Source organism: Astatotilapia calliptera, chromosome 4 (assembly GCF_964374335.1).
Source record: "Astatotilapia calliptera chromosome 4, fAstCal68.1, whole genome shotgun sequence".
Taxonomy (NCBI): Eukaryota; Metazoa; Chordata; class Actinopteri; order Cichliformes; family Cichlidae; genus Astatotilapia; species Astatotilapia calliptera.
The window spans coordinates 34264527-34288924 of NC_137425.1; positions in this window are offsets into that span (position 1 = coordinate 34264527).

Genomic DNA, 24398 nt, shown 5'->3' on the forward strand with positions numbered 1-24398 from the left:
CGGCTGGATAGTGTAGCCAGGTCGGCTGGCAAGTGTAGCCAGGTCGACTGGCAAGTGTAGCCAGGTCGGCTGGAAAGTGTATCCAGGTCGGCTGGAAAGTGTATCCAGGTCGGCTGGAAAGTGTATCCAGGTCGGCTGGAAAGTGTAGCCAGGTCGGCTGAAAAATGTAGCCAGGTCGGCTGGCAAGTGTAGCCAGGTCGGCTGGCAAGTGTAGCCAGGTCGGCTGGCAAGTGTAGCCAGGTCGGCTGGATAGTGTAGCCAGGTCGGCTGGCAAATGTAGCCAGGTCGGCTGGCAAATGTAGCCAGGTCGGCTGGCAAGTGTAGCCAGGTCGGCTGGATAGTGTAGCCAGGTCGGCTCTCAAATGTAGCCAGGTCGGCTGGATAGTGTAGCCAGGTCGGCTGGCAAGTGTAGCCAGGTCGGCTGGAAAGTGTAGCCAGGTCGGCTGGAAAATGTAGCCAGGTCGGCTGGCAACTGTAGCCAGGTCGGCTGGATAGTGTAGCCAGGTCGGCTGAAAAATGAAGCCAGGTCGGCTGGCAAATGTAGCCAGGTCGGCTGGCAAGTGTAGCCAGGTCGGCTGGAAAGTGTAGCCAGGTCGGCTGAAAAATGTAGCCAGGTCGGCTGGCAAGTGTAGCCAGGTCGGCTAAAAAGTGTAGCCAGGTCGGCTGGAAAGTGTAGCCAGGTCGGCTGGATAGTGTAGCCAGGTCGGCTGAAAAATGAAGCCAGGTCGGCTGGCAAATGTAGCCAGGTCGGCTGGCAAGTGTAGCCAGGTCGGCTGGAAAGTGTAGCCAGGTCGGCTGAAAAATGTAGCCAGGTCGGCTGGCAAGTGTAGCCAGGTCGGCTAAAAAGTGTAGCCAGGTCGGCTGGAAAGTGTAGCCAGGTCGGCTGGATAGTGTAGCCAGGTCGGCTGGAAAATGTAGCCAGGTCGGCTGGATAGTGTAGCCAGGTCGGCTGGAAAGTGTAGCCAGGTCGTCTGGCAAGTGTAGCCAGGTCGGCTGGAAAGTGTATCCAGGTCGGCTGGAAAGTGAAGCCAGGTCGGCTGAAAAATGTAGCCAGGTCGGCCGGCAAATGTAGCCAGGTCGGCTGGAAAGTGTAGCCAGGTTGGCTGGAAAATGCAGCCAGGTCGGCTGTCAAATGTAGCCAGGTCGGCCGGATAGTGTAGCCAGGTCGGCTGGAAAGTGTAGCCAGGTCGTCCGGAAAGTGTAGCCAGGTCGGCTGGATAGTGTAGCCAGGTCGGCTGGAAAATGTAACCAGGTTGGCTGGATAGTGTAGCCAGGTCGGCTGGATAGTGTAGCCAGGTCGGCTGGAAAATGTAGCCAGGTCGGCTGGATAGTGTAGCCAGGTCGGCTGGAAAGTATATCCAGGTCGGCTGGAAAGTGTAGCCAGGTCGGCTGAAAAATGAAGCCAGGTCGGCTGGCAAATGTAGCCAGGTCGGCTGGCAAGTGTATCCAGGTCGGCTGGATAGTGTAGCCAGGTCGGCTGGAAAGTGTAGCCAGGTCGGCTGGATAGTGTAGCCAGGTCGGCTGGAAAATGTAACCAGGTCGGCTGGATGGTGTAGCCAGGTCGGCTGGATAGTGTAGCCAGGTCGGCTGGATAGTGTAGCCAGGTCGGCTGGAAAATGTAGCCAGGTCGGCTGGATAGTGTAGCCAGGTCGGCTGGAAAGTATATCCAGGTCGGCTGGAAAGTGTAGCCAGGTCGGCTGAAAAATGAAGCCAGGTCGGCTGGCAAATGTAGCCAGGTCGGCTGGCAAGTGTATCCAGGTCGGCTGGATAGTGTAGCCAGGTCGGCTGGAAAGTGTAGCCAGGTCGGCTGGAAAGTGTAGCCAGGTCGGCTGGAAAGTGTAGCCAGGTCGGCTGGCAAGTGTAGCCAGGTCGGCTGGCAAGTTTAGCCAGGTCGGCTGGATAGTGTAGCCAGGTCGGCTCTCAAATGTAGCCAGGTCGGCTGGCAAGTGTAGCCAGGTCGGCTGGAAAGTGTAGCCAGGTCGGCTGGAAAGTGTAGCCAGGTCGGCTGAAAAATGTAGCCAGGTCGGCTGGCAAATGTAGCAATGTCGGCTGGAAAGTGTATCCAGGTCGGCTGGAAAGTGTAGCCAGGTCGGCTGAAAAATGTAGCCAGGTCGGCTGGCAAATGTAGCCAGGTCGGCTGGCAAGTGTAGCCAGGTCGGCTGGATAGTGTAGCCAGGTCGGCTGGAAAGTGTATCCAGGTCGGCTGGAAAGTGTAGCCAGGTCGGCTGGATAGTGTAGCCAGGTCGGCTGGCAAGTGTAGCCAGGTCGGCTGGCAAGTGTAGCCAGGTCGGCTGGAAAGTGTATCCAGGTCGGCTGGAAAGTGTATCCAGGTCGGCTGGAAAGTGTAGCCAGGTCGGCTGAAAAATGTAGCCAGGTCGGCTGGATAGTGTAGCCAGGTCGGCTGGAAAGTGTATCCAGGTCGGCTGGAAAGTGTAGCCAGGTCGGCTGAAAAATGTAGCCAGGTCGGCTGGCAAATGTAGCCAGGTCGGCTGGAAAGTGTATCCAGGTCGGCTGGAAAGTGTAGCCAGGTCGGCTGGCAAATGTAGCCAGGTCGGCTGGCAAATGTAGCCAGGTCGGCTGGAAAGTGGATCCAGGTCGGCTGGATAGTGTAGCCAGGTCGGCTGAAAAATGTAGCCAGGTCGGCTGGCAAATGTAGCCAGGTCGGCTGGCAAGTGTAGCCAGGTCGGCTGGAAAATGTAGCCAGTTTGGCTGGATAGTGCAGCCAGGTCGGCCGGAAAATGTAGCCAGGTCGGCTGGATAGTGTAGCCAGGTCGGCTCTCAAATGTAGCCAGGTCGGCTGGATAGTGTAGCCAGGTCGGCTGGCAAATGTAGCCAGGTCGGCCGGATAGTGTAGCCAGGTCGGTTGGAAAATGTAGCCAGGTCGGCCGGAAAGTGTAGCCAGGTCGGCTGAAAAATGTAGCCAGGTCGGCTGGCAAGTGTTGCCAGGTCGGCTGAAAAGTGTAGCCAGGTCGGCTAGCCAGTGTAGCCAGGTCGGCTGGAAAGTGTAGCCAGGTCGGCTGGCAAGTGTAGCCAGGTCGGCTGGATAGTGTAGCCAGGTCGGCTGGAAAGTGTAGCCAGGTCGGCCGGATAGTGTAGCCAGGTCGGCTGGAAAATGTAGCCAGGTCGGCAGGATAGTGTAGCCAGTTCGGCTGGCAAATGTAGCCAGGTCGGCCGGATAGTGTAGCCAGGTCGGCCGGAAAATGTAGCCAGGTCGGCTGGAAAGTGTAGCCAGGTCGGCTCTCAAATGTAGCCAGGTCGGCTGGCAAGTGTAGCCAGGTCGGCTGGAAAGTGTAGACAGGTCGGCTGGAAAGTGTAGCCAGGTCGGCTGGCAAATGTAGCCAGGTCGGCTGGATAGTGTAGCCAGGTCGGCTGAAAAATGAAGCCAGGTCGGCTGGCAAATGTAGCCAGGTCGGCTGGCAAGTGTAGCCAGGTCGGCTGGCAAATGTAGTCAGGTCGGCTGGATAGTGTAGCCAGGTCGGCTGGCAAATTTAGCCAGGTCGGCTGGCAAATGTAGCCAGGTCGGCTGGCAATTGTAGCCAGGTCGGCTGGATAGTGTAGCCAGGTCGGCTCTCAAATGTAGCCAGGTCGGCTGGATAGTGTAGCCAGGTCGGCTGGCAAGTGTAGCCAGGTCGGCTGGAAAGTGTAGCCAGGTCGGCTGGAAAATGTAGCCAGGTCGGCTGGCAAATGTAGCCAGGTCGGCTGGATAGTGTAGCCAGGTCGGCTGAAAAATGAAGCCAGGTCGGCTGGCAAATGTAGCCAGGTCGGCTGGCAAGTGTAGCCAGGTCGGCTGGAAAGTGTAGCCAGGTCGGCTGAAAAATGTAGCCAGGTCGGCTGGCAAGTGTAGCCAGGTCGGCTGAAAAATGTAGCCAGGTCGGCTGGCAAATGTAGCCAGGTCGGCTGGAAAGTGTATCCAGGTCGGCTGGAAAGTGTAGCCAGGTCGGCTGGCAAATGTAGCCAGGTCGGCTGGAAAGTGGATCCAGGTCGGCTGGATAGTGTAGCCAGGTCGGCTGAAAAATGTAGCCAGGTCGGCTGGCAAATGTAGCCAGGTCGGCTGGATAGTGTAGCCAGGTCGGCTGGAAAATGTAGCCAGTTCGGCTTGATAGTGTAGCCAGGTCGGCCGGAAAATGTAGCCAGGTCGGCTGGCAAATGTAGCCAGGTCGGCTGGAAAGTGTATCCAGGTCGGCTGGAAAGTGTAGCCAGGTCGGCTGGAAAGTGTATCCAGGTCGGCTGGAAAGTGTAGCCAGGTCGGCTGGCAAATGTAGCCAGGTCGGCTGGAAAGTGGATCCAGGTCGGCTGGATAGTGTAGCCAGGTCGGCTGGAAAATGTAGCCAGTTAGGCTTGATAGTGTAGCCAGGTCGGCTGGATAGTGTAGCCAGGTCGGCTCTCAAATGTAGCCAGGTCGGCTGGATAGTATAGCCAGGTCGGCTGGCAAATGTAGCCAGGTCGGCCGGAAAGTGTAGCCAGGTCGGCTGAAAAATGTAGCCAGGTCGGCTGGCAAGTGTTGCCAGGTCGGCTGAAAAGTGTAGCAAGGTCTGCTCTCAAATGTAGCCAGGTCGGCTGGATAGTGTAGCCAGGTCGGCCGGAAAGTGTAGCCAGGTCGGCTGAAAAATGTAGCCAGGTCGGCTGGCAAGTGTTGCCAGGTCGGCTGAAAAGTGTAGCCAGGTCGGCTAGCCAGTGTAGCCAGGTCGGCTGGCAAATGTAGCCAGGTCGGCTGGAAAGTGTAGCCAGGTCGGCTGGAAAGTGTAGCCAGGTCGGCTGGCAAGTGTAGCCAGGTCGGCTGGATAGTGTAGCCAGGTCGGCTGGAAAGTGTAGCCAGGTCGGCTGGCAAGTGTAGCCAGGTCGGCTGGCAAATGTAACCAGGTCGGCTGGATGGTGTAGCCAGGTCGGCTGGATAGTGTAGCCAGGTCGGCTGGATAGTGTAGCCAGGTCGGCTGGAAAATGTAGCCAGGTCGGCTGGATAGTGTAGCCAGGTCGGCTGGAAAGTATATCCAGGTCGGCTGGAAAGTGTAGCCAGGTCGGCTGAAAAATGAAGCCAGGTCGGCTGGCAAATGTAGCCAGGTCGGCTGGCAAGTGTATCCAGGTCGGCTGGATAGTGTAGCCAGGTCGGCTGGAAAGTGTAGCCAGGTCGGCTGGAAAGTGTAGCCAGGTCGGCTGGAAAGTGTAGCCAGGTCGGCTGGCAAGTGTAGCCAGGTCGGCTGGCAAGTTTAGCCAGGTCGGCTGGATAGTGTAGCCAGGTCGGCTCTCAAATGTAGCCAGGTCGGCTGGCAAGTGTAGCCAGGTCGGCTGGAAAGTGTAGCCAGGTCGGCTGGAAAGTGTAGCCAGGTCGGCTGAAAAATGTAGCCAGGTCGGCTGGCAAATGTAGCAATGTCGGCTGGAAAGTGTATCCAGGTCGGCTGGAAAGTGTAGCCAGGTCGGCTGAAAAATGTAGCCAGGTCGGCTGGCAAATGTAGCCAGGTCGGCTGGCAAGTGTAGCCAGGTCGGCTGGATAGTGTAGCCAGGTCGGCTGGAAAGTGTATCCAGGTCGGCTGGAAAGTGTAGCCAGGTCGGCTGGATAGTGTAGCCAGGTCGGCTGGCAAGTGTAGCCAGGTCGGCTGGCAAGTGTAGCCAGGTCGGCTGGAAAGTGTATCCAGGTCGGCTGGAAAGTGTAGCCAGGTCGGCTGAAAAATGTAGCCAGGTCGGCTGGATAGTGTAGCCAGGTCGGCTGGAAAGTGTATCCAGGTCGGCTGGAAAGTGTAGCCAGGTCGGCTGAAAAATGTAGCCAGGTCGGCTGGCAAATGTAGCCAGGTCGGCTGGAAAGTGTATCCAGGTCGGCTGGAAAGTGTAGCCAGGTCGGCTGGCAAATGTAGCCAGGTCGGCTGGCAAATGTAGCCAGGTCGGCTGGAAAGTGGATCCAGGTCGGCTGGCAAGTGTAGCCAGGTCGGCTGGAAAATGTAGCCAGTTTGGCTTGATAGTGTAGCCAGGTCGGCCGGAAAATGTAGCCAGGTCGGCTGGATAGTGTAGCCAGGTCGGCTCTCAAATGTAGCCAGGTCGGCTGGATAGTGTAGCCAGGTCGGCTGGCAAATGTAGCCAGGTCGGCCGGATAGTGTAGCCAGGTCGGTTGAAAATGTAGCCAGGTCGGCCGGAAAGTGTAGCCAGGTCGGCTGAAAAATGTAGCCAGGTCGGCTGGCAAGTGTTGCCAGGTCGGCTGAAAAGTGTAGCCAGGTCGGCTAGCCAGTGTAGCCAGGTCGGCTGGAAAGTGTAGCCAGGTCGGCTGGCAAGTGTAGCCAGGTCGGCTGGATAGTGTAGCCAGGTCGGCTGGAAAGTGTAGCCAGGTCGGCCGGATAGTGTAGCCAGGTCGGCTGGAAAATGTAGCCAGGTCGGCAGGATAGTGTAGCCAGTTCGGCTGGCAAATGTAGCCAGGTCGGCCGGATAGTGTAGCCAGGTCGGCCGGAAAATGTAGCCAGGTCGGCTGGATAGTGTAGCCAGGTCGGCTCTCAAATGTAGCCAGGTCGGCTGGCAAGTGTAGCCAGGTCGGCTGGAAAGTGTAGACAGGTCGGCTGGAAAGTGTAGCCAGGTCGGCTGGCAAATGTAGCCAGGTCGGCTGGATAGTGTAGCCAGGTCGGCTGAAAAATGAAGCCAGGTCGGCTGGCAAATGTAGCCAGGTCGGCTGGCAAGTGTAGCCAGGTCGGCTGGCAAATGTAGCCAGGTCGGCTGGATAGTGTAGCCAGGTCGGCTCTCAAATGTAGCCAGGTCGGCTGGATAGTGTAGCCAGGTCGGCTGGCAAATGTAGCCAGGTCGGCTGGCAAATGTAGCCAGGTCGGCTGGCAATTGTAGCCAGGTCGGCTGGATAGTGTAGCCAGGTCGGCTCTCAAATGTAGCCAGGTCGGCTGGATAGTGTAGCCAGGTCGGCTGGCAAGTGTAGCCAGGTCGGCTGGAAAGTGTAGCCAGGTCGGCTGGAAAATGTAGCCAGGTCGGCTGGCAAATGTAGCCAGGTCGGCTGGATAGTGTAGCCAGGTCGGCTGAAAAATGAAGCCAGGTCGGCTGGCAAATGTAGCCAGGTCGGCTGGCAAGTGTAGCCAGGTCGGCTGGAAAGTGTAGCCAGGTCGGCTGAAAAATGTAGCCAGGTCGGCTGGCAAGTGTAGCCAGGTCGGCTAAAAAGTGTAGCCAGGTCGGCTGGAAAGTGTAGCCAGGTCGGCTGGATAGTGTAGCCAGGTCGGCTGGAAAATGTAGCCAGGTCGGCTGGATAGTGTAGCCAGGTCGGCTGGAAAGTGTAGCCAGGTCGGCTGGAAAGTGTAGCCAGGTCGGCTGGAAAGTGTATCCAGGTCGGCTGGAAAGTGTAGCCAGGTCGGCTGAAAAATGTAGCCAGGTCGGCTGGCAAATGTAGCCAGGTCGGCTGGAAAGTGTATCCAGGTCGGCTGGAAAGTGTAGCCAGGTCGGCTGGCAAATGTAGCCAGGTCGGCTGGAAAGTGGATCCAGGTCGGCTGGATAGTGTAGCCAGGTCGGCTGAAAAATGTAGCCAGGTCGGCTGGCAAATGTAGCCAGGTCGGCTGGATAGTGTAGCCAGGTCGGCTGGAAAATGTAGCCAGTTCGGCTTGATAGTGTAGCCAGGTCGGCCGGAAAATGTAGCCAGGTCGGCTGGCAAATGTAGCCAGGTCGGCTGGAAAGTGTATCCAGGTCGGCTGGAAAGTGTAGCCAGGTCGGCTGGAAAGTGTATCCAGGTCGGCTGGAAAGTGTAGCCAGGTCGGCTGGCAAATGTAGCCAGGTCGGCTGGAAAGTGGATCCAGGTCGGCTGGATAGTGTAGCCAGGTCGGCTGGAAAATGTAGCCAGTTAGGCTTGATAGTGTAGCCAGGTCGGCTGGATAGTGTAGCCAGGTCGGCTCTCAAATGTAGCCAGGTCGGCTCGATAGTATAGCCAGGTCGGCTGGCAAATGTAGCCAGGTCGGCCGGAAAGTGTAGCCAGGTCGGCTGAAAAATGTAGCCAGGTCGGCTGGCAAGTGTTGCCAGGTCGGCTGAAAAGTGTAGCAAGGTCTGCTCTCAAATGTAGCCAGGTCGGCTGGATAGTGTAGCCAGGTCGGCCGGAAAGTGTAGCCAGGTCGGCTGAAAAATGTAGCCAGGTCGGCTGGCAAGTGTTGCCAGGTCGGCTGAAAAGTGTAGCCAGGTCGGCTAGCCAGTGTAGCCAGGTCGGCTGGCAAATGTAGCCAGGTCGGCTGGAAAGTGTAGCCAGGTCGGCTGGAAAGTGTAGCCAGGTCGGCTGGCAAGTGTAGCCAGGTCGGCTGGATAGTGTAGCCAGGTCGGCTGGAAAGTGTAGCCAGGTCGGCTGGCAAGTGTAGCCAGGTCGGCTGGCAAATGTAACCAGGTCGGCTGGAAAGTGTAGCCAGGTCGGCTGGAAAGTGTAGCCAGGTCGGCTGGCAAATGTAGCCAGGTCGGCTGGCAAATGTAGCCAGGTCGGCTGGAAAGTGGATCCAGGTCGGCTGGATAGTGTAGCCAGGTCGGCTGAAAAATGTAGCCAGGTCGGCTGGCAAATGTAGCCAGGTCGGCTGGCAAGTGTAGCCAGGTCGGTTGGAAAATGTAGCCAGTTTGGCTGGATAGTGTAGCCAGGTCGGCTGGAAAATGTAGCCAGGTCGGCTGGATAGTGTAGCCAGGTCGGCTCTCAAATGTAGCCAGGTCGGCTGGATAGTGTAGCCAGGTCGGCTGGCAAATGTAGCCAGGTCGGCCGGATAGTGTAGCCAGGTCGGTTGGAAAATGTAGCCAGGTCGGCTGGAAAGTGTACCCAGGTCGGCTGAAAAATGTAGCCAGGTCGGCTGGCAAGTGTTGCCAGGTCGGCTGAAAAGTGTAGCCAGGTCGGCTAGCCAGTGTAGCCAGGTCGGCTGGAAAGTGTATCCAGGTCGGCTGGAAAGTGTAGCCAGGTCGGCTGGAAAGTGTAGCCAGGTCGGCTGGCAAGTGTAGCCAGGTCGGCTGGATATTGTAGCCAGGTCGGCTGGAAAGTGTATCCAGGTCGGCTGGAAAGTGTAGCCAGGTCGGCTCTCAAATGTAGCCAGGTCGGCTGGCAAATGTAGCCAGGTCGGCTGGCAAGTGTAGCCAGGTCGGCTGGATAGTGTAGCCAGGTCGGCTGGAAAGTGTAGCCAGGTCGGCCGGAAAGTGTAGCCAGGTCGGCCGGATAGTGTAGCCAGGTCGGCTGGAAAATGTAGCCAGGTCGGCCGGATAGTGTAGCCAGGTCGGCTGGATAGTGTAGCCAGGTCGGCTGAAAAATGTAGCCAGGTCGGCCGGATAGTGTAGCCAGGTCGGATGGCAAATGTAGCCAGGTCGGCCGGATAGTGTAGCCAGGTCGGCCGGAAAATGTAGCCAGGTCGTCCGGAAAGTGTAGCCAGGTCGGCTGGATAGTGTAGCCAGGTCGGCTCTCAAATGTAGCCAGGTCGGCTGGATAGTGTAGCCAGGTCGGCCGGAAAGTGTATCCAGGTCGGCTGTAAAGTGTAGCCAGGTCGGCTGAAAAATGTAGCCAGGTCGGCCGGCAAATGTAGCCAGGTCGGCTGGAAAGTGTAGCCAGGTTGGCTGGAAAATGCAGCCAGGTCGGCTGTCAAATGTAGCCAGGTCGGCCGGATAGTGTAGCCAGGTCGGCTGGAAAGTGTAGCCAGGTCGTCCGGAAAGTGTAGCCAGGTCGGCTGGATAGTGTAGCCAGGTCGGCTGGAAAATGTAACCAGGTCGGCTGGATAGTGTAGCCAGGTCGGCTGGATAGTGTAGCCAGGTCGGCTGGATAGTGTAGCCAGGTCGGCTGGAAAATGTAGCCAGGTCGGCTGGATAGTGTAGCCAGGTCGGCTGGAAAGTATATCCAGGTCGGCTGGAAAGTGTAGCCAGGTCGGCTGAAAAATGAAGCCAGGTCGGCTGGCAAATGTAGCCAGGTCGGCTGGCAAGTGTATCCAGGTCGGCTGGATAGTGTAGCCAGGTCGGCTGGAAAGTGTAGCCAGGTCGGCTGGATAGTGTAGCCAGGTCGGCTGGAAAATGTAGCCAGGTCGGCTGGATAGTGTAGCCAGGTCGGCTGGAAAGTATATCCAGGTCGGCTGGAAAGTGTAGCCAGGTCGGCTGAAAAATGAAGCCAGGTCGGCTGGCAAATGTAGCCAGGTCGGCTGGCAAGTGTATCCAGGTCGGCTGGATAGTGTAGCCAGGTCGGCTGGATAGTGTAGCCAGGTCGGCTGGATAGTGTAGCCAGGTCGGCTGGAAAATGTAGCCAGGTCGGCTGGATAGTGTAGCCAGGTCGGCTGGAAAGTATATCCAGGTCGGATGGAAAGTGTAGCCAGGTCGGCTGAAAAATGAAGCCAGGTCGGCTGGCAAATGTAGCCAGGTCGGCTGGCAAGTGTATCCAGGTCGGCTGGATAGTGTAGCCAGGTCGGCTGGAAAGTGTAGCCAGGTCGGCTGGATAGTGTAGCCAGGTCGGCTGGAAAATGTAACCAGGTCGGCTGGATAGTGTAGCCAGGTCGGCTGGATAGTGTAGCCAGGTCGGCTGGATAGTGTAGCCAGGTCGGCTGGAAAATGTAGCCAGGTCGGCTGGATAGTGTAGCCAGGTCGGCTGGAAAGTATATCCAGGTCGGCTGGAAAGTGTAGCCAGGTCGGCTGAAAAATGAAGCCAGGTCGGCTGGCAAATGTAGCCAGGTCGGCTGGCAAGTGTATACAGGTCGGCTGGATAGTGTAGCCAGGTCGGCTGGAAAGTGTAGCCAGGTCGGCTGGAAAGTGTAGCCAGGTCGGCTGGAAAGTGTAGCCAGGTCGGCTGGCAAGTGTAGCCAGGTCGGCTGGCAAGTTTAGCCAGGTCGGCTGGATAGTGTAGCCAGGTCGGCTCTCAAATGTAGCCAGGTCGGCTGGCAAGTGTAGCCAGGTCGGCTGGAAAGTGTAGCCAGGTCGGCTGGAAAGTGTAGCCAGGTCGGCTGAAAAATGTAGCCAGGTCGGCTGGCAAATGTAGCAATGTCGGCTGGAAAGTGTATCCAGGTCGGCTGGAAAGTGTAGCCAGGTCGGCTGAAAAATGTAGCCAGGTCGGCTGGCAAATGTAGCCAGGTCGGCTGGCAAGTGTAGCCAGGTCGGCTGGATAGTGTAGCCAGGTCGGCTGGAAAGTGTATCCAGGTCGGCTGGAAAGTGTAGCCAGGTCGGCTGGATAGTGTAGCCAGGTCGGCTGGCAAGTGTAGCCAGGTCGGCTGGCAAGTGTAGCCAGGTCGGCTGGAAAGTGTATCCAGGTCGGCTGGAAAGTGTATCCAGGTCGGCTGGAAAGTGTAGCCAGGTCGGCTGAAAAATGTAGCCAGGTCGGCTGGATAGTGTAGCCAGGTCGGCTGGAAAGTGTATCCAGGTCGGCTGGAAAGTGTAGCCAGGTCGGCTGAAAAATGTAGCCAGGTCGGCTGGCAAATGTAGCCAGGTCGGCTGGAAAGTGTATCCAGGTCGGCTGGAAAGTGTAGCCAGGTCGGCTGGCAAATGTAGCCAGGTCGGCTGGCAAATGTAGCCAGGTCGGCTGGAAAGTGGATCCAGGTCGGCTGGATAGTGTAGCCAGGTCGGCTGAAAAATGTAGCCAGGTCGGCTGGAAAATGTAGCCAGGTCGGCTGGCAAGTGTAGCCAGGTCGGCTGGAAAATGTAGCCAGTTTGGCTGGATAGTGTAGCCAGGTCGGCCGGAAAATGTAGCCAGGTCGGCTGGATAGTGTAGCCAGGTCGGCTCTCAAATGTAGCCAGGTCGGCTGGATAGTGTAGCCAGGTTGGCTGGCAAATGTAGCCAGGTCGGCCGGATAGTGTAGCCAGGTCGGTTGGAAAATGTAGCCAGGTCGGCCGGAAAGTGTAGCCAGGTCGGCTGAAAAATGTAGCCAGGTCGGCTGGATAGTGTAGCCAGGTCGGCTGGAAAGTGTATCCAGGTCGGCTGGAAAGTGTAGCCAGGTCGGCTGAAAAATGTAGCCAGGTCGGCTGGCAAATGTAGCCAGGTCGGCTGGCAAATGTAGCCAGGTCGGCTGGAAAGTGGATCCAGGTCGGCTGGATAGTGTAGCCAGGTCGGCTGAAAAATGTAGCCAGGTCGGCTGGCAAATGTAGCCAGGTCGGCTGGCAAGTGTAGCCAGGTCGGCTGGAAAATGTAGCCAGTTTGGCTGGATAGTGTAGCCAGGTCGGCCGGAAAATGTAGCCAGGTAGGCTGGATAGTGTAGCCAGGTCGGCTCTCAAATGTAGCCAGGTCGGCTGGATAGTGTAGCCAGGTCGGCTGGCAAATGTAGCCAGGTCGGCCGGATAGTGTAGCCAGGTCGGTTGGAAAATGTAGCCAGGTCGGCCGGAAAGTGTAGCCAGGTCGGCTGAAAAATGTAGCCAGGTCGGCTGGCAAGTGTTGCCAGGTCGGCTGAAAAGTGTAGCCAGGTCGGCTAGCCAGTGTAGCCAGGTCGGCTGGAAAGTGTAGCCAGGTCGGCTGGCAAGTGTAGCCAGGTCGGCTGGATAGTGTAGCCAGGTCGGCTGGAAAGTGTAGCCAGGTCGGCCGGAAAATGTAGCCAGGTCGGCTGGATAGTGTAGCCAGTTTGGCTGGATAGTTTAGCCAGGTCGGCTGGAAAATGTAGCCAGGTCGGCTGGATAGTGTAGCCAGGTCGGCTCTCAAATGTAGCCAGGTCGGCTGGATAGTGTAGCCAGGTCGGCTGGCAAATGTAGCCAGGTCGGCCGGATAGTGTAGCCAGGTCGGTTGGAAAATGTAGCCAGGTCGGCCGGAAAGTGTAGCCAGGTCGGCTGAAAAATGTAGCCAGGTCGGCTGGCAAGTGTTGCCAGGTCGGCTGAAAAGTGTAGCCAGGTCGGCTAGCCAGTGTAGCCAGGTCGGCTGGAAAGTGTAGCCAGGTCGGCTGGCAAGTGTAGCCAGGTCGGCTGGATAGTGTAGCCAGGTCGGCTGGAAAGTGTAGCCAGGTCGGCCGGATAGTGTAGCCAGGTCGGCTGGAAAATGTAGCCAGGTCGGCAGGATAGTGTAGCCAGGTCGGCTGGCAAATGTAGCCAGGTCGGCCGGATAGTGTAGCCAGGTCGGCCGGAAAATGTAGCCAGGTCGGCTGGATAGTGTAGCCAGGTCGGCTCTCAAATGTAGCCAGGTCGGCTGGCAAGTGTAGCCAGGTCGGCTGGAAAGTGTAGACAGGTCGGCTGGAAAGTGTAGCCAGGTCGGCTGGCAAATGTAGCCAGGTCGGCTGGATAGTGTAGCCAGGTCGGCTGAAAAATGAAGCCAGGTCGGCTGGCAAATGTAGCCAGGTCGGCTGGCAAGTGTAGCCAGGTCGGCTGGCAAATGTAGCCAGGTCGGCTGGATAGTGTAGCCAGGTCGGCTCTCAAATGTAGCCAGGTCGGCTGGATAGTGTAGCCAGGTCGGCTGGCAAATGTAGCCAGGTCGGCTGGCAAATGTAGCCAGGTCGGCTGGCAAGTGTAGCCAGGTCGGCTGGATAGTGTAGCCAGGTCGGCTCTCAAATGAAGCCAGGTCGGCTGGATAGTGTAGCCAGGTCGGCTGGCAAGTGTAGCCAGGTCGGCTGGAAAGTGTAGCCAGGTCGGCTGGAAAATGTAGCCAGGTCGGCTGGCAAATGTAGCCAGGTCGGCTGGATAGTGTAGCCAGGTCGGCTGAAAAATGAAGCCAGGTCGGCTGGCAAATGTAGCCAGGTCGGCTGGCAAGTGTAGCCAGGTCGGCTGGAAAGTGTAGCCAGGTCGGCTGAAAAATGTAGCCAGGTCGGCTGGCAAGTGTAGCCAGGTCGGCTAAAAAGTGTAGCCAGGTCGGCTGGAAAGTGTAGCCAGGTCGGCTGGATAGTGTAGCCAGGTCGGCTGGAAAATGTAGCCAGGTCGGCTGGATAGTGTAGCCAGGTCGGCTGGAAAGTGTAGCCAGGTCGGCTGGAAAGTGTAGCCAGGTCGGCTGGAAAGTGTATCCAGGTCGGCTGGAAAGTGTAGCCAGGTCGGCTGAAAAATGTAGCCAGGTCGGCCGGCAAATGTAGCCAGGTCGGCTGGAAAGTGTAGCCAGGTTGGCTGGAAAATGCAGCCAGGTCGGCTGTCAAATGTAGCCAGGTCGGCCGGATAGTGTAGCCAGGTCGGCTGGAAAGTGTAGCCAGGTCGTCCGGAAAGTGTAGCCAGGTCGGGTGGATAGTGTAGCCAGGTCGGCTGGAAAGTGTAGCCAGGTCGGCTGGATAGTGTAGCCAGGTCGGCTGGAAAATGTAACCAGGTCGGCTGGATGGTGTAGCCAGGTCGGCTGGATAGTGTAGCCAGGTCGGCTGGATAGTGTAGCCAGGTCGGCTGGAAAATGTAGCCAGGTCGGCTGGATAGTGTAGCCAGGTCGGCTGGAAAGTATATCCAGGTCGGCTGGAAAGTGTAGCCAGGTCGGCTGAAAAATGAAGCCAGGTCGGCTGGCAAATGTAGCCAGGTCGGCTGGCAAGTGTATCCAGGTCGGCTGGATAGTGTAGCCAGGTCGGCTGGAAAGTGTAGCCAGGTCGGCTGGAAAGTGTAGCCAGGTCGGCTGGAAAGTGTAGCCAGGTCGGCTGGCAAGTGTAGCCAGGTCGGCTGGCAAGTTTAGCCAGGTCGGCTGGATAGTGTAGCCAGGTCGGCTCTCAAATGTAGCCAGGTCGGCTGGCAAGTGTAGCCAGGTCGGCTGGAAAGTGTAGCCAGGTCGGCTGGAAAGTGTAGCCAGGTCGGCTGAAAAATGTAGCCAGGTCGGCTGGCAAATGTAGCAATGTCGGCTGGAAAGTGTATCCAGGTCGGCTGGAAAGTGTAGCCAGGTCGGCTGAAAAATGTAGCCAGGTCGGCTGGCAAATGTAGCCAGGTCGGCTGGCAAGTGTAGCCAGGTCGGCTGGATAGTGTAGCCAGGTCGGCTGGAAAGTGTATCCAGGTCGGCTGGAAAGTGTAGCCAGGTCGGCTGGATAGTGTAGCCAGGTCGGCTGGCAAGTGTAGCCAGGTCGGCTGGCAAGTGTAGCCAGGTCGGCTGGAAAGTGTATCCAGGTCGGCTGGAAAGTGTATCCAGGTCGGCTGGAAAGTGTAGCCAGGTCGGCTGGAAAGTGTATCCAGGTCGGCTGGAAAGTGTATCCAGGTCGGCTGGAAAGTGTATCCAGGTCGGCTGGAAAGTGTAGCCAGGTCGGCTGAAAAATGTAGCCAGGTCGGCTGGCAAATGTAGCCAGGTCGGCTGGAAAGTGTATCCAGGTCGGCTGGAAAGTGTAGCCAGGTCGGCTGGCAAATGTAGCCAGGTCGGCTGGCAAATGTAGCCAGGTCGGCTGGAAAGTGGATCCAGGTCGGCTGGAAAGTGTATCCAGGTCGGCTGGAAAGTGTAGCCAGGTCGGCTGAAAAATGTAGCCAGGTCGGCTGGCAAATGTAGCCAGGTCGGCTGGCAAGTGTAGCCAGGTCGGCTGGATAGTGTAGCCAGGTCGGCTGGAAAGTGTATCCAGGTCGGCTGGAAAGTGTAGCCAGGTCGGCTGGATAGTGTAGCCAGGTCGGCTGGCAAGTGTAGCCAGGTCGGCTGGCAAGTGTAGCCAGGTCGGCTGGAAAGTGTATTCAGGTCGGCTGGAAAGTGTATCCAGGTCGGCTGGAAAGTGTAGCCAGGTCGGCTGAAAAATGTAGCCAGGTCGGCTGGATAGTGTAGCCAGGTCGGCTGGAAAGTGTATCCAGGTCGGCTGGAAAGTGTAGCCAGGTCGGCTGAAAAATGTAGCCAGGTCGGCTGGCAAATGTAGCCAGGTCGGCTGGAAAGTGTATCCAGGTCGGCTGGAAAGTGTAGCCAGGTCGGCTGGCAAATGTAGCCAGGTCGGCTGGCAAATGTAGCCAGGTCGGCTGGAAAGTGGATCCAGGTCGGCTGGATAGTGTAGCCAGGTCGGCTGAAAAATGTAGCCAGGTCGGCTGGCAAATGTAGCCAGGTCGGCTGGCAAGTGTAGCCAGGTCGGTTGGAAAATGTAGCCAGTTTGGCTGGATAGTGTAGCCAGGTCGGCCGGAAAATGTAGCCAGGTCGGCTGGATAGTGTAGCCAGGTCGGCTCTCAAATGTAGCCAGGTCGGCTGGATAGTGTAGCCAGGTCGGCTGGCAAATGTAGCCAGGTCGGCCGGATAGTGTAGCCAGGTCGGTTGGAAAATGTAGCCAGGTCGGCCGGAAAGTGTACCCAGGTCGGCTGAAAAATGTAGCCAGGTCGGCTGGCAAGTGTTGCCAGGTCGGCTGAAAAGTGTAGCCAGGTCGGCTAGCCAGTGTAGCCAGGTCGGCTGGAAAGTGTATCCAGGTCGGCTGGAAAGTGTAGCCAGGTCGGCTGGAAAGTGTAGCCAGGTCGGCTGAAAAATGTAGCCAGGTCGGCTGGCAAGTGTAGCCAGGTCGGCTAAAAAGTGTAGCCAGGTCGGCTGGAAAGTGTAGCCAGGTCGGCTGGATAGTGTAGCCAGGTCGGCTGGAAAATGTAGCCAGGTCGGCTGGATAGTGTAGCCAGGTCGGCTGGAAAGTGTAGCCAGGTCGTCTGGCAAGTGTAGCCAGGTCGGCTGGAAAGTGTATCCAGGTCGGCTGGAAAGTGAAGCCAGGTCGGCTGAAAAATGTAGCCAGGTCGGCCGGCAAATGTAGCCAGGTCGGCTGGAAAGTGTAGCCAGGTTGGCTGGAAAATGCAGCCAGGTCGGCTGTCAAATGTAGCCAGGTCGGCCGGATAGTGTAGCCAGGTCGGCTGGAAAGTGTAGCCAGGTCGTCCGGAAAGTGTAGCCAGGTCGGCTGGATAGTGTAGCCAGGTCGGCTGGAAAATGTAACCAGGTCGGCTGGATAGTGTAGCCAGGTCGGCTGGATAGTGTAGCCAGGTCTGCTGGATAGTGTAGCCAGGTCGGCTGGAAAATGTAGCCAGGTCGGCTGGATAGTGTAGCCAGGTCGGCTGGAAAGTATATCCAGGTCGGCTGGAAAGTGTAGCCAGGTCGGCTGAAAAATGAAGCCAGGTCGGCTGGCAAATGTAGCCAGGTCGGCTGGCAAGTGTATCCAGGTCGGCTGGATAGTGTAGCCAGGTCGGCTGGAAAGTGTAGCCAGGTCGGCTGGATAGTGTAGCCAGGTCGGCTGGAAAATGTAACCAGGTCGGCTGGATGGTGTAGCCAGGTCGGCTGGATAGTGTAGCCAGGTCGGCTGGATAGTGTAGCCAGGTCGGCTGGAAAATGTAGCCAGGTCGGCTGGATAGTGTAGCCAGGTCGGCTGGAAAGTATATCCAGGTCGGCTGGAAAGTGTAGCCAGGTCGGCTGAAAAATGAAGCCAGGTCGGCTGGCAAATGTAGCCAGGTCGGCTGGCAAGTGTATCCAGGTCGGCTGGATAGTGTAGCCAGGTCGGCTGGAAAGTGTAGCCAGGTCGGCTGGAAAGTGTAGCCAGGTCGGCTGGAAAGTGTAGCCAGGTCGGCTGGCAAGTGTAGCCAGGTCGGCTGGCAAGTTTAGCCAGGTCGGCTGGATAGTGTAGCCAGGTCGGCTCTCAAATGTAGCCAGGTCGGCTGGCAAGTGTAGCCAGGTCGGCTGGAAAGTGTAGCCAGGTCGGCTGGAAAGTGTAGCCAGGTCGGCTGAAAAATGTAGCCAGGTCGGCTGGCAAATGTAGCAATGTCGGCTGGAAAGTGTATCCAGGTCGGCTGGAAAGTGTAGCCAGGTCGGCTGAAAAATGTAGCCAGGTCGGCTGGCAAATGTAGCCAGGTCGGCTGGCAAGTGTAGCCAGGTCGGCTGGATAGTGTAGCCAGGTCAGCTGGAAAGTGTATCCAGGTCGGCTGGAAAGTGTAGCCAGGTCGGCTGGATAGTGTAGCCAGGTCGGCTGGCAAGTGTAGCCAGGTCGGCTGGCAAGTGTAGCCAGGTCGGCTGGAAAGTGTATCCAGGTCGGCTGGAAAGTGTATCCAGGTCGGCTGGAAAGTGTAGCCAGGTCGGCTGAAAAATGTAGCCAGGTCGGCTGGCAAGTGTAGCCAGGTCGGCTGGCAAGTGTAGCCAGGTCGGCTGGATAGTGTAGCCAGGTCGGCTGGCAAATGTAGCCAGGTCGGCTGGCAAATGTAGCCAGGTCGGCTGGCAAGTGTAGCCAGGTCGGCTGGATAGTGTAGCCAGGTCGGCTCTCAAATGTAGCCAGGTCGGCTGGATAGTGTAGCCAGGTCGGCTGGCAAGTGTAGCCAGGTCGGCTGGAAAGTGTAGCCAGGTCGGCTGGAAAATGTAGCCAGGTCGGCTGGCAACTGTAGCCAGGTCGGCTGGATAGTGTAGCCAGGTCGGCTGAAAAATGAAGCCAGGTCGGCTGGCAAATGTAGCCAGGTCGGCTGGCAAGTGTAGCCAGGTCGGCTGGAAAGTGTAGCCAGGTCGGCTGAAAAATGTAGCCAGGTCGGCTGGCAAGTGTAGCCAGGTCGGCTAAAAAGTGTAGCAAGGTCGGCTGGAAAGTGTAGCCAGGTCGGCTGGATAGTGTAGCCAGGTCGGCTGGAAAATGTAGCCAGGTCGGCTGGATAGTGTAGCCAGGTCGGCTGGAAAGTGTAGCCAGGTCGTCTGGCAAGTGTAGCCAGGTCGGCTGGAAAGTGTATCCAGGTCGGCTGGAAAGTGAAGCCAGGTCGGCTGAAAAATGTAGCCAGGTCGGCCGGCAAATGTAGCCAGGTCGGCTGGAAAGTGTAGCCAGGTTGGCTGGAAAATGCAGCCAGGTCGGCTGTCAAATGTAGCCAGGTCGGCCGGATAGTGTAGCCAGGTCGGCTGGAAAGTGAAGCCAGGTCGTCCGGAAAGTGTAGCCAGGTCGGCTGGATAGTGTAGCCAGGTCGGCTGGAAAATGTAACCAGGTCGGCTGGATAGTGTAGCCAGGTCGGCTGGATAGTGTAGCCAGGTCGGCTGGATAGTGTAGCCAGGTCGGCTGGAAAATGTAGCCAGGTCGGCTGGATAGTGTAGCCAGGTCGGCTGGAAAGTATATCCAGGTCGGCTGGAAAGTGTAGCCAGGTCGGCTGAAAAATGAAGCCAGGTCGGCTGGCAAATGTAGCCAGGTCGGCTGGCAAGTGTATCCAGGTCGGCTGGATAGTGTAGCCAGGTCGGCTGGAAAGTGTAGCCAGGTCGGCTGGATAGTGTAGCCAGGTCGGCTGGAAAATGTAACCAGGTCGGCTGGATGGTGTAGCCAGGTCGGCTGGATAGTGTAGCCAGGTCGGCTGGATAGTGTAGCCAGGTCGGCTGGAAAATGTAGCCAGGTCGGCTGGATAGTGTAGCCAGGTCGGCTGGAAAGTATATCCAGGTCGGCTGGAAAGTGTAGCCAGGTCGGCTGAAAAGTGAAGCCAGGTCGGCTGGCAAATGTAGCCAGGTCGGCTGGCAAGTGTATCCAGGTCGGCTGGATAGTGTAGCCAGGTCGGCTGGAAAGTGTAGCCAGGTCGGCTGGAAAGTGTAGCCAGGTCGGCTGGAAAGTGTAGCCAGGTCGGCTGGCAAGTGTAGCCAGGTCGGCTGGCAAGTTTAGCCAGGTCGGCTGGATAGTGTAGCCAGGTCGGCTCTCAAATGTAGCCAGGTCGGCTGGCAAGTGTAGCCAGGTCGGCTGGAAAGTGTAGCCAGGTCGGCTGGAAAGTGTAGCCAGGTCGGCTGAAAAATGTAGCCAGGTCGGCTGGCAAATGTAGCAATGTCGGCTGGAAAGTGTATCCAGGTCGGCTGGAAAGTGTAGCCAGGTCGGCTGAAAAATGTAGCCAGGTCGGCTGGCAAATGTAGCCAGGTCGGCTGGCAAGTGTAGCCAGGTCGGCTGGATAGTGTAGCCAGGTCGGCTGGAAAGTGTATCCAGGTCGGCTGGAAAGTGTAGCCAGGTCGGCTGGATAGTGTAGCCAGGTCGGCTGGCAAGTGTAGCCAGGTCAGCTGGCAAGTGTAGCCAGGTCGGCTGGAAAGTGTATCCAGGTCGGCTGGAAAGTGTATCCAGGTCGGCTGGAAAGTGTAGCCAGGTCGGCTGAAAAATGTAGCCAGGTCGGCTGGATAGTGTAGCCAGGTCGGCTGGAAAGTGTATCCAGGTCGGCTGGAAAGTGTAGCCAGGTCGGCTGAAAAATGTAGCCAGGTCGGCTGGCAAATGTAGCCAGGTCGGCTGGAAAGTGTATCCAGGTCGGCTGGAAAGTGTAGCCAGGTCGGCTGGCAAATGTAGCCAGGTCGGCTGGCAAATGTAGCCAGGTCGGCTGGAAAGTGGATCCAGGTCGGCTGGATAGTGTAGCCAGGTCGGCTGAAAAATGTAGCCAGGTCGGCTGGCAAATGTAGCCAGGTCGGCTGGAAAGTGTATTCAGGTCGGCTGGAAAGTGTATCCAGGTCGGCTGGAAAGTGTAGCCAGGTCGGCTGAAAAATGTAGCCAGGTCGGCTGGATAGTGTAGCCAGGTCGGCTGGAAAGTGTATCCAGGTCGGCTGGAAAGTGTAGCCAGGTCGGCTGAAAAATGTAGCCAGGTCGGCTGGCAAATGTAGCCAGGTCGGCTGGAAAGTGTATCCAGGTCGGCTGGAAAGTGTAGCCAGGTCGGCTGGCAAATGTAGCCAGGTCGGCTGGCAAATGTAGCCAGGTCGGCTGGAAAGTGGATCCAGGTCGGCTGGATAGTGTAGCCAGGTCGGCTGAAAAATGTAGCCAGGTCGGCTGGCAAATGTAGCCAGGTCGGCTGGCAAGTGTAGCCAGGTCGGTTGGAAAATGTAGCCAGTTTGGCTGGATAGTGTAGCCAGGTCGGCCGGAAAATGTAGCCAGGTCGGCTGGATAGTGTAGCCAGCTCGGCTCTCAAATGTAGCCAGGTCGGCTGGATAGTGTAGCCAGGTCGGCTGGCAAATGTAGCCAGGTCGGCCGGATAGTGTAGCCAGGTCGGTTGGAAAATGTAGTCAGGTCGGCTGGCAAATGTAGCCAGGTCGGCTGGCAAGTGTAGCCAGGTCGGCTGGATAGTTTAGCCAGGTCGGCTCTCAAATGTAGCCAGGTCGGCTGGATAGTGTAGCCAGGTCGGCTGGCAAGTGTAGCCAGGTCGGCTGGAAAGTGTAGCCAGGTCGGCTGGAAAATGTAGCCAGGTCGGCTGGCAACTGTAGCCAGGTCGGCTGGATAGTGTAGCCAGGTCGGCTGAAAAATGAAGCCAGGTCGGCTGGCAAATGTAGCCAGGTCGGCTGGCAAGTGTAGCCAGGTCGGCTGGAAAGTGTAGCCAGGTCGGCTGAAAAATGTAGCCAGGTCGGCTGGCAAGTGTAGCCAGGTCGGCTAAAAAGTGTAGCCAGGTCGGCTGGAAAGTGTAGCCAGGTCGGCTGGATAGTGTAGCCAGGTCGGCTGGAAAATGTAGCCAGGTCGGCTGGATAGTGTAGCCAGGTCGGCTGGAAAGTGTAGCCAGGTCGTCTGGCAAGTGTAGCCAGGTCGGCTGGAAAGTGTATCCAGGTCGGCTGGAAAGTGAAGCCAGGTCGGCTGAAAAATGTAGCCAGGTCGGCCGGCAAATGTAGCCAGGTCGGCTGGAAAGTGTAGCCAGGTTGGCTGGAAAATGCAGCCAGGTCGGCTGTCAAATGTAGCCAGGTCGGCCGGATAGTGTAGCCAGGTCGGCTGGAAAGTGAAGCCAGGTCGTCCGGAAAGTGTAGCCAGGTCGGCTGGATAGTGTAGCCAGGTCGGCTGGAAAGTGTAGCCAGGTCGGCCGGATAGTGTAGCCAGGTCGGCTGGAAAATGTAGCCAGGTCGGCAGGATAGTGTAGCCAGTTCGGCTGGCAAATGTAGCCAGGTCGGCCGGATAGTGTAGCCAGGTCGGCCGGAAAATGTAGCCAGGTCGGCTGGATAGTGTAGCCAGGTCGGCTCTCAAATGTAGCCAGGTCGGCTGGCAAGTGTAGCCAGGTCGGCTGGAAAGTGTAGACAGGTCGGCTGGAAAGTGTAGCCAGGTCGGCTGGCAAATGTAGCCAGGTCGGCTGGATAGTGTAGCCAGGTCGGCTGAAAAATGAAGCCAGGTCGGCTGGCAAATGTAGCCAGGTCGGCTGGCAAGTGTAGCCAGGTCGGCTGGCAAATGTAGCCAGGTCGGCTGGATAGTGTAGCCAGGTCGGCTCTCAAATGTAGCCAGGTCGGCTGGATAGTGTAGCCAGGTCGGCTGGCAAATGTAGCCAGGTCGGCTGGCAAATGTAGCCAGGTCGGCTGGCAAGTGTAGCCAGGTCGGCTGGATAGTGTAGCCAGGTCGGCTCTCAAATGTAGCCAGGTCGGCTGGATAGTGTAGCCAGGTCGGCTGGCAAGTGTAGCCAGGTCGGCTGGAAAGTGTAGCCAGGTCGGCTGGAAAATGTAGCCAGGTCGGCTGGCAAATGTAGCCAGATCGGCTGGATAGTGTAGCCAGGTCGGCTGAAAAATGAAGCCAGGTCGGCTGGCAAATGTAGCCAGGTCGGCTGGCAAGTGTAGCCAGGTTGGCTGGAAAGTGTAGCCAGGTCGGCTGAAAAATGTAGCCAGGTCGGCTGGCAAGTGTAGCCAGGTCGGCTAAAAAGTGTAGCCAGGTCGGCTGGAAAGTGTAGCCAGGTCGGCTGGATAGTGTAGCCAGGTCGGCTGGAAAATGTAGCCAGGTCGGCTGGATAGTGTAGCCAGGTCGGCTGGAAAGTGTAGCCAGGTCGGCTGGAAAGTGTAGCCAGGTCGGCTGGAAAGTGTATCCAGGTCGGCTGGAAAGTGTAGCCAGGTCGGCTGAAAAATGTAGCCAGGTCGGCTGGCAAATGTAGCCAGGTCGGCTGGAAAGTGTATCCAGGTCGGCTGGAAAGTGTAGCCAGGTCGGCTGGCAAATGTAGCCAGGTCGGCTGGAAAGTGGATCCAGGTCGGCTGGATAGTGTAGCCAGGTCGGCTGAAAAATGTAGCCAGGTCGGCTGGCAAATGTAGCCAGGTCGGCTGGATAGTGTAGCCAGGTCGGCTGGAAAATGTAGCCAGTTCGGCTTGATAGTGTAGCCAGGTCGGCCGGAAAATGTAGCCAGGTCGGCTGGCAAATGTAGCCAGGTCGGCTGGAAAGTGTATCCAGGTCGGCTGGAAAGTGTAGCCAGGTCGGCTGGAAAGTGTATCCAGGTCGGCTGGAAAGTGTAGCCAGGTCGGCTGGCAAATGTAGCCAGGTCGGCTGGAAAGTGGATCCAGGTCGGCTGGATAGTGTAGCCAGGTCGGCTGGAAAATGTAGCCAGTTAGGCTTGATAGTGTAGCCAGGTCGGCTGGATAGTGTAGCCAGGTCGGCTCTCAAATGTAGCCAGGTCGGCTGGATAGTATAGCCAGGTCGGCTGGCAAATGTAGCCAGGTCGGCCGGAAAGTGTAGCCAGGTCGGCTGAAAAATGTAGCCAGGTCGGCTGGCAAGTGTTGCCAGGTCGGCTGAAAAGTGTAGCAAGGTCTGCTCTCAAATGTAGCCAGGTCGGCTGGATAGTGTAGCCAGGTCGGCCGGAAAGTGTAGCCAGGTCGGCTGAAAAATGTAGCCAGGTCGGCTGGCAAGTGTTGCCAGGTCGGCTGAAAAGTGTAGCCAGGTCGGCTAGCCAGTGTAGCCAGGTCGGCTGGCAAATGTAGCCAGGTCGGCTGGAAAGTGTAGCCAGGTCGGCTGGAAAGTGTAGCCAGGTCGGCTGGCAAGTGTAGCCAGGTCCGCTGGATAGTGTAGCCAGGTCGGCTGGAAAGTGTAGCCAGGTCGGCTGGCAAGTGTAGCCAGGTCGGCTGGCAAATGTAACCAGGTCGGCTGGAAAGTGTAGCCAGGTCGGCTGGAAAGTGTAGCCAGGTCGGCTGGCAAGTGTAGCCAGGTCGGCTGGATAGTGTAGCCAGGTCGGCTGGCAAGTGTAGCCAGGTCGGCTGGATAGTGTAGCCAGGTCGGCTGGATAGTGTAGCCAGGTCGGCTGGATAGTGTAGCCAGGTCGGCTCTCAAATGTAGCCAGTTTGGCTGGATAGTGTAGCCAGGTCGGCCGGAAAATGTAGCCAGGTCGGCTGGATAGTGTAGCCAGGTCGGCTCTCAAATGTAGCCAGGTCGGCTGGATAGTGTAGCCAGGTCGGCTGGCAAATGTAGCCAGGTCGGCCGGATAGTGTAGCCAGGTCGGTTGGAAAATGTAGCCAGGTCGGCCGGAAAGTGTAGCCAGGTCGGCTGAAAAATGTAGCCAGGTCGGCTGGCAAGTGTTGCCAGGTCGGCTGAAAAGTGTAGCCAGGTCGGCTAGCCAGTGTAGCCAGGTCGGCTGGAAAGTGTATCCAGCTCGGCTGGAAAGTGTAGCCAGGTCGGCTGGAAAGTGTAGCCAGGTCGGCTGGCAAGTGTAGCCAGGTCGGCTGGATAGTGTAGCCAGGTCGGCTGGAAAGTGTATCCAGGTCGGCTGGAAAGTGTAGCCAGGTCGGCTGAAAAATGTAGCCAGGTCAGCTGGCAAATGTAGCCAGGTCGGCTGGCAAGTGTAGCCAGGTCGGCTGGATAGTGTAGCCAGGTCGGCTGGAAAGTGTAGCCAGGTCGGCTGGAAAGTGGATCCAGGTCGGCTGGATAGTGTAGCCACGTCAGCTGGAAAATGTAACCAGGTCAGCTGGAAAATGTAACCAGGTCGGCTGGAAAGTGTAGCCAGGTCGGCTGGATAGTGTAGCCAGGTCGGCTGGCAAGTGTAGCCAGGTC